Source organism: Belonocnema kinseyi, chromosome 3 (assembly GCF_010883055.1).
Source record: "Belonocnema kinseyi isolate 2016_QV_RU_SX_M_011 chromosome 3, B_treatae_v1, whole genome shotgun sequence".
NCBI lineage: Eukaryota > Metazoa > Arthropoda > Insecta > Hymenoptera > Cynipidae > Belonocnema > Belonocnema kinseyi.
The window spans coordinates 64,873,039-64,883,529 of record NC_046659.1 but is presented as its reverse complement, the minus strand read 5'-3'; the positions used below and the strand labels follow the sequence as shown (position 1 = coordinate 64,883,529).

At 31.2% G+C, this 10,491-nt stretch overlaps 1 protein-coding gene across 3 annotated transcripts in view; it reads left to right on the top strand.

Annotated features, from left to right (window-relative positions):
* LOC117169703 (dystrophin, isoforms A/C/F/G/H) overlaps positions 1-10,491 on the top strand; it is a 747,733-nt gene that overhangs the window by 22,858 nt on the left and 714,384 nt on the right. The window lies entirely within an intron of this gene.

Here is a 10,491-nt window from a genome sequence, read left to right as displayed (position 1 = left end):
GTTCAAGTAAACTAGAACTTGAGTTGTAGAATTTGACAATTATCCATTTAAATTTTTCTTATTCTTATTATTTCATTCAAGAAATAATGAAATATGCCATATATTTATATAAAAATATTTTTATTTTCGGTAATTATTATAAAACCTGCAATAAAATATAGTAATTGCTGAATTCTTCCACCTTTCAAGCGTTATATTAATTTTTCTTATTAATTTTGAAACTACCTATTAATCATTAAGTATTAACACATAACATAGTCATATTATAGCTAAAGCTTATTTCAATAAATATTTTTTATAGAAATTCGAACAATATCATCTAAACATTTTATCATTATACATTATATCAATTGTGTGAAATATATAAATATTATTCAATAAAACGTTTGTATTTATTTTTATATTATTAAATCAAACGCTGATATATTTTTTTCTAATTGTATTTCATTTTTGGAAAGGATCATGTTTTTCAAGCCCGGCGCGGCGGGAGGTATAATGACCGTGAAGGGCTAGAAACCAGTCGAACGACAAGATTTGTTAGGGTCAGTTTGACCTAGTCTTTTGACTGCCACTGGCAGCCAATGCAGCCAATGGCTGCCTTTTGGTGAGCCCTGGTGTAGACCTTTTTTGGAAATGCCTACACCATCTTATTATAAAAATCATCAATGTTCTCGAAACTTGCTTTTCACATAAATTTGATGAATTACTTTTAATATTGAAAAAACTCCGATTCTTCTATTTAAAATGGAATCGAATTAAATTAAACGTATACAACAGTCTTAAAAATTTTATGTAATATTACAAAAATTTAATTAAATAGGAAATATTCGGTAACAATTGTATTTTAAAAATAACTAAAACAAAACCAGTGAGGTCGGTCAAATATTTCAAACTTCAAATTTTTCATAGTCAAATAAAAAAAACCATCAATTAATTATTTTACCACAGTTCTCCGTGGTCTTATTCGATATGTCGCTTAAACTAAACCTCGCAAAATAGCAATATCTTGAGCTATTTTGAAAATTGCTATTTCACACTGTTAATCCTGTATTCTTGCACTTTTCTTCACTTATAAGATTTTCGTCTCCGCAATCGAACGAATCCTTCCAAGTAACCAATTGTAAATAAAAATTTTGATTATTTCATCATCAAAATTAAAAGGGCCTCGATTTAAGAAAAGTCTGATAAAAATGAACCTTACGTGGTAAGTTTTAATTTAAAAAAATGAAACACTGCAATTTTAATAACGCCTTATTATTTTGAAAATACAATTTTCCTTGTTACTTCATATTATAAGTTACTTTTCCTAATGTCATATCAATGTGTAAAGACTATTGAATACGTCTGATTTCGTTCCATTTAAAATAATATAATTGTAGTTTTTCTCAATTCTATAATAGATATAAATATGAAATGTTTCCTGACTCTTCCATTTAAAAAACCAAATGACGAAACTAGTCATTTTTACATAATCACGAGTTGTAACTTTCCTTCGTCGAGAGAATGGACCAAATGCATGGGGGGCTAAATTTTATTTGGTTAAAATCTTCGTAAAAAATAATTAGTTCACTATTAGTGTAAGCAGAAATTAATTTTTATTCTTCAAGTACTATTTAATGAAATATTAAACTGATAATAATAATTATTATTATTTACTTCGCAGATATCACCTAATAAAACAGTCATTTATTAAATTTAAGTGACAAATAAGTACCGAACATATTGATAACTATTATAGTTGAAGGGCGGCAGTACAGAAGTAGATAAGCAACAATATCGGAATTTTTCAGGAGAGTGAAAAAACATTCTGTAAAATCGAGATCACCATTTCATGATGAGACAGATACGAGAGAAATTCACTTCTGAGATGATGTGTTGCTTTGAGGAAACATATGTGTCAGTTGACAATTTCAAAGTGACACTGACCGCAAATTGGAACAAGTTCGGCTGCAGATTACGATAAAAAATGTAATATTCAGTTTCAATTAAAAATAAAAACTTACTCCCGAGATATTAAGTTTCTGATTAAGGTTAAAAAAGTTTAAATCCAAAAAAGTTAACCAATTCCGAGTAAATAATTTCACGAATTTTGAAGGTTCTCGGTAGTGATTGACATTCGAAATGTAAATTTTTCACAAAAATAAAAACTTGCTTTCGACATATAGGAAGCTCAATAAGAATAAAAAATGTTTGATACAAGTAAATTATTTGGTTCCGAGAAAATCAAACTTTATTGCGGCGGTCTCGCACTGAGATAGGTGATTCGGCGAAAGGAGTATAAAAAGAAGACCTTTTTTTAATAAACGATAATAATTTCAAGAAATATCGTGAGGGGAACAAAATTATTACCACGCTAAAGTTTAAATTAATTTTTTTTTATTACTATACTACAAAATGACAATTCGAACAAATCTTTTTATCACAATATGCATTTGATTTTGATTTTTTCAGAATTTGTTATGCAATAAACCGAATTTATGCAACCGAATTCCGCGAAATAAAATGAGTAATTCGATGCCAAATCCTCTGAAGAATTTCATCTGTTATTAGCACGTGTAACTTTGATGAAAATTTCAGTATACGTTCTCTTAGGTATTGAAAAAAAATCCTAAAGTAATTTCCGAAAAATTTGAAAAACTTAGAAAATATTCAAAATGGAAAATGTTGGTCCTTTTTAAACTTTATTAACTTTGACGATTTGAATGACATTTAGGTGTATTTTCTAAATGATTAATTTTAAACATTTAAATATCATTAAAATAACCAAAATAATGAAAGAAAAAAAAGGACCAAAATTGTCAATTTTTAATATCTCCTCACATTTTTGAATTTTTCAAAACTTTTTTGAGGGTTTTTCTTTTAACAACTGAGAGAACAGGTAACTGTTATGTGGAACAAGAATAAACTTCTTCAGAATATTTTATCATAGTTTAATATTGAAGACAGCTTAAAAAGTGATAAAATACACTCCATCTAGTAAGGCGGTTTCGATTTGAGTATAACCGATCCAATCGCTGTTTAATTTAACTTCGGTGATCGAACGGGAAGCCTAAATAATTCGATGTGTCCAACCGGGCATTCGACATTTTTTGACATGGAACTGCTTAAAGGGAATGACCCAAAAACTTGTTGTAAATTTTCGCGCGCAATATGAGATCTCGTGTCGAGGCCCCTTTTTTTAACCACTGCAGTAGGGTTCCATAGGGGGGAGGTGTAGTGGGGCAGGGGCCTTCTCGTCCACGTCCACGGTTGCCAGTTCGCTCCACGCCACACGCGCGGTAGCCGGCGTTTGGATTTTCGTTTGTGTCAGTGTGACGTTTTTTGTGTGTTACGTTAGATCGTATATCGTTTTACGTCGAATGTTCTCTTTAGGGATCACCCTTCTTCCCATATTTCAATAAATATTCTTCACTCTATCGAATTGAAAACAAAAAATTCCGCAACTCTAACCTCTCTCTTGCTCCAAAACACTTACATAGCTCGCTCTCTTTAGCCTTGTGTCGCGTATCTTATCTCACAGTTTTCCTTCTTATAAAAATAGTGGATTCTCATCAGGAAGCTAAAATTGGGAGAAAGGAAAGTAGGGCGTATTTACTTTATTTACTGGCCCATATGCGTGCGGGATGGCCAGTGGCCCTCTGCGAATCAACAAGTGTCAGTGTTGATGTTTGACGTGAGGCGTGATGTCTAGCAGTAAAGTGCAATTTGAGATTGAGGTGCAACCCTGAGTTTAATTCGGTAAATAATGAACTCTGGATCCAGAAAATAGTAAATAAAGATAGAATTTGAGTGGAAATTGAAATTGACTGTCAGAAATTCGAAGGCAGATCTTGGAGCAAGTTAATAAAGGACAATGTTTTATTTTGTGCTAGAGTGTGAGTTTGGTTGTATAGTGAGAAGTAATAGTGTGTACTGTGCATAAGGCAATTCAACGAGGCTTTCGAGGCCTGTCGCCTACCGGCTAGGAGAACCAATGTGAGATTGGTTTTTGTTTCTCCTCACGTGCCCTTGGATATATTACGTCAAAGAGTTCGCCGCTGTATGTCGAATTCTCAAGATGGAAGTCGTTTATATAGGTGTGTTGCTAAGATTATTGCTATATTTTGTTTTAAATATTCAATATAATATTTCACTTGTCCCGGAGATGATATTCGTATAGGACACGAAGATACTCATGATACGACTATGGGAGACTGAACAAATTCTAGGAACCCATTCCCATTCGCAAGGAATCTTGTGATTTTATACGTGCAGAATATCAAAGAAGTTGGCTTTTACGATGTATTTTATGCGCTTTATGCTGGGGTAAATTTAAGTCTTGATTTCTTGTTTCTGGATAGAATTTAGGACTCGTGTCTGAGTTTTGAAATAAAAAATTACAGATCAGGATCAGTTTGGACAGCTTTGGTAGATGATAATTTTGAGGTTAACTTCAATTTAAATGTCAATGAATTTTAATTGATTAAAGATTTTTCTTTTCGAAGGGAACAATAAAATAGATAGATATTTTGTTTAATATGATAAATGCACTAAAAATAAATATGGAGCTTACATTGCAATTTCAGCACTTAGAAAGTCTCTTCATTTAAATTGTGTCATATTTATGTTTAATATTAGTCAACTTTGCGAAGCATTTTGTAATGTTAGACTTGTTTAACAAACTTGTTGTAACATGGGAAACTGAACACCATGTTTATGTTTATATTTTTAAATTAATAATTAAGGTTCTCAGAATTGTAAGTCAATTCTTCCTGACATATTGTTTAGACAAATAGAAGTATGCAGGGTGGCTGCTGGACCGGGAAAATCGGGAATTTTTAAGACTAGGAGATGGTGGTGAATTTTACAAATTTTTTCAATAAAGGTCTATCTAATCACTTCAATTATCACACATTTCATATCACATAGTGAGATATAATGTAGTTAAAAATAATCTTTCTGTATTTTCTTTTTTGGGAAATTATATGTACTAATTAAAAATAAGTTCGATTTCAACTTTCTTTTTTATGTTAAGTTCAATTGTTCACTTTGGCAATTATGATATTCAGTTTACAGTGCGTAATTTTAAAATATTTTAATTTAAACAGTTTCCATTTTAGATCTTCATTTTTAAGCGCACATTTTAAATTTGAAGAATTTTAAAATGCAATTTTGAAAACCTTCAAAATGAAAAGCGTTTGAAATTGAATTTTTGGTTAGAAAAAGTTTTTAGTTGATCAAATGTAAATGTTTTAGCGTTAGAAATCGAACTGTTTTAATTCGCAAGTCTTAGTAGTTAAACAAATTTAAATGTCCGAGTAAAACTTTATAAACTATATTTAAACATCAAACGTTATGATTTTAATGGTTCTATTTACAATTTAAAAATTTTTAAAGTAAAATGGTTGATTATCGATGTATAAATAACAACTGAACACTTATTGATTCAGAAAAAAATTGAGTACATATGTGGAAGTTAAATTTAGAAGTTTTATAAGCTTTCAGAATTAATTTAAAACTCGAAATAATTTCAAATAATTGAAAACAAAAAAACAAAGCGTAGTTTGTTGCATATTCCGATACAAAATTTAGATGCTTTTTGAAAATTTGAAAGTTCTCTTAAGAATAAATCAGTCTTATTAAGATTCATAGGAAAATTTTTAATGATTTTTTATTTTGAAAAATTAATTTTAAGAGAATTTTTAAATAGATTTTAAAAGTTTTAAAAAATTATCAACAACAAATTTGGAAGACTTTACAGAAATTGTATTAATTTTGCAGGATTTTAAATAAATTTTAGGCAAAAAATGGACTCATATTAAATATTTTTAAGATAATGCAAAACTTTTCTTGATATTTCTAAGAAAATGTTAAATAGTGTTTTATTTAAAAAAATAATTTTAAGAGAGTTTTTCAAAACAAAAACAACTTTTGATGTATAAATAACAATGGAACAATCATTCTTTTGAAACCACTTACAATTAAAATAAATGAGCTTCTAATCTAAAAAGGGTTCAGTTAAAAAAATCTAATGTTCCTAGGTTAAAATGCTCAAAAATATGTATTTTTGAAAATGTATTGGTTCATTCTACAGTTTAGAGCATTGAAAATAATAACGTGGATTTATATTTTTTGAACTGAGCATGAATCTGGGAACTGTATAATTTCTAAAAATTTAAAATATGAAATTTTTTAGTTCAAATACATTTAATTTAAGATTATGGAAATGAAAATACCTTCCATTTTATACGTGTCAATTATTGAGCGATAGAATAAACAACTTTTAAATAAAAAATGGTAAACCTTCAACTTTAAAATCTTAAATTCAAGATTTTCACTCTGAGTGCTTTAGTTTACAGTCCAGTTCTTATTACTTCAAATGAAAAAATTGTTAACTTTAAGGGTTCGAATCTTCTAATTTCATTGACAACGAAAAATGTTTGAAAACCGGGAATTTACATTTTTGATTTAAACGGTCACAATGAATACATGCTTAACGTTGTTCTTTAATAAAAATTAATTTGGTGGTTAACTTAAACAAAATTATGACTTATTAGGTCGTAATTAAAGAATCGACTAGAACTTTCTTTATTTATATGTAGATTTTTAACTGCCCAGAAATTTTTATTTTTTAACATTCGTAATAGACACAATATAAATTTGTAATTGTAGCTATTAATTGTTAAATAATTATTCAGTAACTTATAAATAAACAATTTGCATTTATCTGCCATTTTTCAATGTCTCGAAGAGACGGAGAGTATGAACTTACGATTGAAGAAATCGTTTTTATGCAATAATTGATAATCGAATAAACACACATGAGATTCAAGCGCATAATATGCGGGAAAACTCTGATGGACAAAGTAAGTAACGAGATAATTCTAAAAGAATGTGGTGCAGAAGAGACGCTAGTAGACACATGGGTAAGAAATCGGTTAAGATGGTTCGGACATGTTGAGAGAATGCCAAATGAACGACTAACGAAACAAGTGTATCAAGGTAAAGTAAATGGCAGTGTACCCAGAAGTAGACCGCGGAAAGAATGGATAGAATGTGTGAATGAGACCCTAGTTAAAAGAGACATAAGAAGTCGCAGAAAAACGAGAGCCAGCATGAAAAAATGCTAGATATAAAAGAAGCTAGAGAAGTATGCTAGGACAGGAAAGTATGGCGGCAAATAGTTAATAAAAATAGTGTCTCGGAATTCTTGCATAGGTCTCGACGTTTCTGGCATTAGGCCACGCTCTTTTGGTCTCAGGTCTCAAATTCTATGCTTTTAGATCATGGAGTCCAATACTTTAAAGCACGTGAAAACTGTGGCTCTAAAACCACGCGCTTCCGTCAATTAATATCTTGAAATTTCTCTCCTTTAGGTACTATAGATGGTCTTTCTTTAAATTGTTTACATTGAGGAACGCTTAGACTTTTTAATAGGCCGTGTCAATAGGTTCACCGAAATCACTAGAACACAGGACGAATATTTTTGGTGAGCCCAGTAGTGCTGGAAAAGGCCGACTCGATTCACCTAAAGTCGATGAGCGTAGCAATAGTATGTTGCATTACCAGGGATGAAACACAGCGATTGCAACGAGTGTAAAGTTGGCTGCCCGAGCGAAGCGGGGGCTGCCTTCACACGAGTTGCGATCGTTGTTACATTCCTAGTAATGCATATTATTTTTCATAGCAAATCGATTGGAAATTCGAGTTGAGATACCTGTAGAACCTACCCACCTACCTACGTGTCTACTCAAGAGCTGAAAAAAATGTTTCAGCCCTATAGGGATGCAAACACAGTGTTTCAGCCCGTTCTATACGTACCGAAACTCGAAGAAAAAATGTTTCAACCCTAGGGATGCAAACTCCGTGTTTCAACCCGCTCTACAGGTATTGAAACTCGAAGTTTTAATAGGTGCGCTATGAAAAAATATTTCGGTGAGCCTAGACAGGCCGTTTAAATAAAAATGTACTATTGTTATAATAATAAGAATTTAAAAGAATGCATATTCTAAAGTTCTAAAAGCAGGCTCATGATTTCGAACTCTAAAGTTTGCTATAGAATTCTTCACTTCTGCTGACTGATTGATTTTTATTAAAATTGAACTGTTGGTTCACCATTCATAGAATTTTTACATGTAGGGAAACTTGACCCGAATGAAACTTTATAGCCTTCCGTTGGTTCTGTTATTAAATCTAATATACTTATGAGAATGATACATGTGTATGTATAATTCCCGTTGTCACTTATGGTAGAATGTAATAATATTATGCTACTTAAAGTTTGCGTGCACTTATACCTATTGGTATCTCTTGTCTTATTAATGACATGTTTACATATTTATCTAAAAAAATGTAATACTTTCCCTTCAAGGGTTGATATATACACTCCTTACAAATGAATAATTTAATTAAAAATAATTCTAAAATTCTACAGTCAGAAGGTGTTGGACCATTGATACTTTGAAAAAAATGTAGTTTATCATTATCACTTCTCCCACAATAATATTGAAATTTAGCGAATTTTATCATTTTAAGTTATACAATATACAGTGCTGATGTATAAAGTGTCGCTTATTTGAAACGCAACTAAAAAAAACCAAAAAAGAAATGAAGCGATTTGGCGAAATGGCATGTTCCGATTTCGGCTGGTCTTTGATGCCAAGTTTTTAGTACGCTTTTCATTCATCTCGTTCGCCAGATCCACTTTCGTCGTTTTTATGCAGCTGCTTTTTGTGTATTTAGGACGTTTAAGTGCCCAACTCCAAGATACCTTTTTTTGACTGATCTTCTATTACTTCGTCCGCGCCCTCTTCTCGAAATTAAGCCCTTATCTTATATTATTAAATAATACGGGTCCTCAAGTACACAAAGTGATGCCCCTAATCCGTTTTACTGCGCTAACTAGTATTTAAACGTCAGGAGCGAGCCATAATTCACAATCAACGCCTCATTTTCATAGTACAAGCTATTATCTTTAGCTTTCTTTAATAACTTATTAGTTATATTGATTATGAATAACATTAAGTTATGGCCCATCCAGCATCGTCGAGTCACTTCCGCATTGTTCACCATAAATGGTAAAAAGTAACAGTAGATTTAAATATACCTTATTTATTGAGAAGAAAAGTACAAATTACAATATTAAATACACATACACAGAGAGAGAGAGAGAGAGAGATTTGTGTGTGTGTGTGTTTCTGAAGGCTTATTTGTTTGTTTTCTAGATTGCTACTTTTTTAATCCACTTTTAAAGTTATAAAAAGTAATTATATTTGATCAGAATAATTTTTAACTAATAACTGGAGTAGTATAGTGTTAATATTAATTGGAGTGGATACATTTGTACTATGTATTCTTAAAAAATTTACATTGATGATAATAACTGGAGGATGAATATGTTCTATCTCTGTACTTTCATATTGTCAATCTCATCTTTTTGTAGGTTAGTAACCAGGTCACACCTATAAATTACAGCAGATATAATCTTCCGTAGGCAAATTGCATTTGAATGAGAAATGTAAATTTAGGATTTGCTTACATATTTTAAAAACTCGGCATTGTTATTTTCATATTCTTTATATATAAATTTTGGAAGGGGTGTAAATTAATTTCGAATCTTGGTATATGCCGATTAAATAGTTTTAAATATAAAGCCTTTTAAAAATGATAAAATCGCTAAATGAGTATGGGCTCCAGATGTACTAAAATGAACAGTTCCAAATTAAATGTCCAACATTGAGTTATTGGAATTTTAAAGCGATTCAATTTGAATAATTTTGCATTTGAAGCCTTAACAACAGCGTAATTATAAAAATGTCGACGCCAAGTTTGAGATTTTAATGCTTACGTTATTATCGAAATTTTGTATGATTGAAGATCTCAAAGTAAAAAAACGTTATTTTTAAATTTTTCGAATATGAACATGAATATTAAATGTTTTTAAATTCTCATTCATGAGAGTGTAACGATTTCGATCTCTGGTTTTTAACGGATCTTTATGTTTCGGCACTCACAGAATCCGAAAATCATAAAATTTGTCGCTGTCTGTATGTCTCTCTGCCTATCTGTATGGTTACGTGAATGTTATAGCCACGCTAACATTTGCAGGATTTGTCCGAGGGGCCGTTCATTCTGAAATCAGATGAATCTATGCCGACGATTGCATTTTATTTCATATGAGTTAATTTCAGATTTCATAGGATTTCAGACGATTGCTTCTTTCTTGTAAGCTAAATGTGATTTCAATAGCGATATGTCACTAATTTCAATGAACACTCTGAAAGTCCATTGACTGCTTTCGACTCCCACAGATTCGCACTGACCGCCTGACTCCATCTGATTTCACGCCTCACTGTTCGATGATTGCAGGCTCAGGTGCAACGGAGAAGATCATAATATGTAATATAATATTATATAATTAAAAATTTGTCATAAGGACAACCGCGGGATTTCGCCGGGAGCGGGTGCTAATCTGAAAAATTGCACCCGCTTCCAGCGAAATCGCGGTAAAAT